The sequence below is a fragment of the Globicephala melas genome, chromosome 18, assembly GCF_963455315.2.
Source record: "Globicephala melas chromosome 18, mGloMel1.2, whole genome shotgun sequence".
Classification (NCBI taxonomy): domain Eukaryota; kingdom Metazoa; phylum Chordata; class Mammalia; order Artiodactyla; family Delphinidae; genus Globicephala; species Globicephala melas.
Window position 1 is genome coordinate 73,582,822 of NC_083331.1, and position 4,564 is coordinate 73,587,385.

Consider the following 4,564-nt stretch of genomic DNA (forward strand, 5'->3'; position numbering starts at 1 on the left):
ACTTCTGAGTTACATGCAGGTCTTACTACTTAATGAGTTAATAAAGAGGCACTGGGATTACTATAATATATGACAACTATTCTAATATTTTGATAACTGTATTTCTTTTTCTTTTAATTTGTATTTTTTTGATAATTGTATTTCTTGATATTTGATTTCCTTTGATAACTCTATTTCTTTTTTTTTTCTTTCTTTGCCCGCACTGTGAGGCTTGCGGGATCTTTGTTCCTAGACCAGGAATTGAACCTGGGCCACTGCAGTGCAAGCACAGAGTCCTAACCACTGGACCACTAGGGAATTCCCTGATAATTCTATTTCCATATAATTGGTATCTTTTTTTTTTTTTTGAGAGTAACCAACACATTTTCTTTATTTTTTTAATAATTTTTTAAAATTAATTAATTTATTTATTTATTTTTGGCTGTGTTGGGTCTTCGTTGCTGTGCACGGGCTTTCTCTAGTTGCGGCGAGCAGGGGCTACTCTTTGTGGCGGTGCGTGGGCTTCTCATTGCGGTGGCTTCTCTCGTTGTGGAGCACGGGCTCTAGGCACACAGGCTCAGTAGTTGTGGCTCGTGGGCTCTAGAGCACAGGCTCAGTAGCTGTGGCGCACGGGCTTAGCTGCTCCGCAGCACGTGGGATCTTCCTGGACCAGGACTCGAACCCGCGTCCCCTGCATTGTCAGGAGGATTCTCAACCACTGTGCCACCAGGGAAGCCCCCGAATTGCTCTTCGAATTTGTACATTGCTTTGATTTCAGCCCCTTGCCCAGGACTCTGAAAGGAGCATGTGAGGGTTAAGCCAGAGGGCTCTGTGGCAGGCAGAGTGTTACGTTCTGAATCAGGCCTCCCCTGGGACCTTGGCCCGTGGCCTTGAACCAAATTGCCAAACCCTGTCTCTTCCTGGTTTGCCAGTGATCCTTTCCCAGGAAAGTCCTCGGCCCCTCATAGACATAAGCCAGTGCCCCTGGTCCACGAGCTGCCCTAGACGGGCACACACCTAGGGGTGATGTTCAGGCCCAGGCCTGGTAACACCTCATGCATGGGTGATGAAGCAGAATCCTGCAATCAGCCTCCAGCTGCCCTAAAGTTCAATTAAACAGAGAACAGAGTTGGTGGGGCCTTTGGATGAGGTCTTCGTAACAGAGATGGAACTTGTGGTTTCTATAAAATGAAGGCTTGCCAATATTCTTTTCATTGGCATATTGTGCTAATAATAGGCGATTTGGAAATGGTGTCGGTTGTGAGTTGGTAACGATTATTAAGACAAATCCCATGAAAGCTGCTGATTTACTATTAGGCGTTGTAAGCGCAATTTTTAATGAGAAGCCTACGGCAGCAGGAGATTTCATCCTCAGCTCTGGTTTTTAAAGTCATTATGTGGAACACCTGAAACTAATATATGTCAGTTATGCCTCCATAAAAGTAAATAAATAACTTTTTGCATCTTTATAAATTCACTAAATCTGCTGCATGGGAATATAACAGCAATTATAATAGCAATAAAATCTAACAATCTTACTATACACGGTATTATTTTAAGTGCTTTATTAACCCATCTACCATCACGATGACCCTATGAAGTTGGTACTGTTAGTTTCCCCACTTTACAGATGGGGAAACTGAGGCGCAGGCCCAATTAGAAACCTGTTCTCATTATGAGGCAAGATTTAAGAAGCAGAACCATGTGGACGCAAGAATACTTCTCTTTGTTCACTGCTCTGATGACCTTACCTTAATGCCCCGATTACTCTGAGCTCCTTTTGAGAATCATAAAACTCCTCTACCAGTGATTTTCAAATTGTGGGTTTGACCCCATTGGAAGCTGGGAAAAGTTGTGAAATGATGTATTGAGTTTGATTTTTTTTTTTACCTGAAATAGAACAAGACGGTATGCAAATAGCACATTACATCCCAATGGTGAATGTTTCATGAAAGCTTTTCTTCAGTCGTGTGTGTGCGTGTGTGGTGTGTGTGTGTTAAATAACCATGTAACGTATCATTGGGTTACAGTCAAAAGAACTTACAGTCTCTCCAGCCTGGGGCAGGACTGTGAGGGTTTGAGCTCTTGCAGAGTTAACTGGACCCTGCCTGAAAATGCTTAACCTGAGCTCAGGTATCGTATCCCTTTGCCTTTGGAGCACAATGACAGATATCTGTCAGTTTCTTTCCTGGTGAGAGCCAAGGTAGCCTATTATCTTCATGGCGTAGTTAAACACAGAACCCCAAGAAACGAAACCACACACACAGCCTGAGTCACTTATGACGGTCCTCACAAGGGAGCTATGGCAATGGGCTCTTTGCCTGCCCTTTTCCCTCTGATCGCCCCTCCTGAACAGAGCTACATTTAGCCTAGAGCAACTCTCACGAACCTGGCAGCTAGATTGCACTATGCAGGAGCCTTTGGAAGTGTAATTTACCGGTGGCCGTTGTCCCAGGAGTGGCAGCCCTCGTGGAGGACCTATGTCACCCTCCCTGGGGTTATAATTAGGAGCATCCCTGCCGAGCTCTGAAAGCCTCTTGGTCATTGGCTAAGCTGTCTTCATCCTGTATCCCTTGTGCCCCTGGCTTCGAAGTTGGCATGGCTGCAGTTCATTGCATATTTGTTGAATCTGAGGGGCTATGCTTCTGGTGTGTGCGGACATTTTGAAACATAATTTGAACAGAATTATTTTAAAAATAGAATGAGTAATTACTTCAAAGAAGTGCATAAGAAGCAATTGCTACATAACATGCTTTGAGACTTGGTGGATTCATCATCAGCATAGATCTAAGCTGAAAGCTAGAAAGCAACCCTGAAGACGACAAAACTTGCGTCCTCTTAAGCTGCGCTGCTTCAACCTAATGCTGCAACCCGACCGTCATATGTTTTCAGGACCCAGAAACTTCTCTGGCTTTGCTGACCCAGCAGCAACACAGCCTGTTCACATCCCAACCCTTTGTGGGAATAGCCTTGTGACTGTGTGTTTTTGTTATGTATTTACCACAAAATTTTCAAGTATGAATCATTGGCAGAAAGTGTCCAAGGAAATTCCCGGCTGTTATCAGGTTGGGAGATACGGAAGACTTAGATTATACCCTTGACTGTGACAACACTTTCTCCGCACAATCCTCCCCAAACATGTGATGCTGCTACCCCAGAAAAAAGTACGGGTAGGGCAAAATCTCTTCTTAGCTAAGTTGCATAGCCCCTCAAACTCTGTGTGTCTTCATTTTTGCCTTCAAAATAATAACTGCCTGCATTTAATCAGCTAACATGCTGTTCGTCGTGCTCTTAGAATATGGTGTCTTTTATATTCATTGACTCATTTGAATCCTACGACACCCCATGCGGTAGGTACTACAACTATGGCCATTTTATGGTGAGAAAACTTAGCGCTACAGAGCTTATGAAACATGCCCCAGGTCACAAACAACTAAGCTGTCCTCTGGAATGCAGGCCAAGATCTGTGGAATTCCAGGCCCTGCTCTGAGCTGTGCATCACTCAGACTGCCCAGCGTCTAGGCCGGCATCCAGCAACCCAACACCAAGCGACAGCCTTACATTAAAACTTTATAATTCACTGCCTCTTACACTGGGGCTTCTTGGTGTTTTTGTAGGACAATATAGTCAATGTTTTAATCCGTCCACGTAACATAACTCCTTTACCCAGGGTTAAAGCATAATGTTCCCAAAACAGGTTGAATCGTGATTCCCAAATCAATATAAAACTGGACAGAGGGTTAAAGATTTTACTTAACTCATTAATGAGGGAATTAAGATGCAACAACCAGTTTAAAAGAGGATACAAAGGACAGGCACAGTTTTAGCTCAGGAACGTTGAGATGAATGGGCCAACGAAGCCAGCCTCTTCCATGGTCAAGGAGGAAAGCCCATTGAACTCCTGTCTCTACCCGAGAGAATCTATTTCCATGTCTTTAGACAACATTGCATTGCTACCTGTTATCTGTTACTTATGTTGCTATAAGCTAGTTCAAAGGCACGGAAAGGCGTGAATGAGGCAGCCTGGGTGGAGTGCCCTATTCCAGGCGTCTGCAAAGCCAGCCCGCCACCTGTTTCTGTGACTTTTATGGGAACACAGCCCACCCCCCGTTCGTGTACTTATGGTCTGCAACATCCTTCACTGTACATCGGCAGGATCGAATAGTCACAGCAGAGACCCGAGGGCCTGCAAAGCCTGTTTCCTATCTGGCCCTTTACAGAAAATGTCGCCAACTTCTGCTCTAGGTAATGCCCCGTTTTCTACTGAAGCATTTTTTCTCCTTATATCGGCTAAAGCCCGTGGCTTCGTATGTTATTAAAAAGCAGGTGACAAGGAGTCTAGGAATTTCTTTCAGACCAATAACTAACTGAGGGAGAGACGTGGTGTATTATTGGCTAGAGCTGATGTAACAAAGTGCCACGGACTGGGTGGCTAAGCGATTCATCTGTACTGTCTCAGGATTCTGGAGGCCCGAAGTCTGAGATCAAGGTGTAGTCTGGGTTGGTTGCTTCTGAGGCCGTGAGGGAGGATCTGTTCCAGGCCTTTCTCCTTGACTTGCAGATGGCCGTCTTCTCCCTGTGTCTT

General features: G+C 44.7%; 1 non-coding gene across 1 annotated transcript; it reads right to left on the reverse strand.

Moving 5' to 3' along the window:
• Positions 1–224: 224 nt before the first annotated feature.
• TRNAA-UGC (transfer RNA alanine (anticodon UGC)) lies at positions 225–297 on the reverse strand. The gene has a single exon. It is a non-coding gene; the product is annotated as a tRNA-Ala (tRNA).
• Between the last annotated feature and the right edge of the window lie 4,267 nt (positions 298–4,564).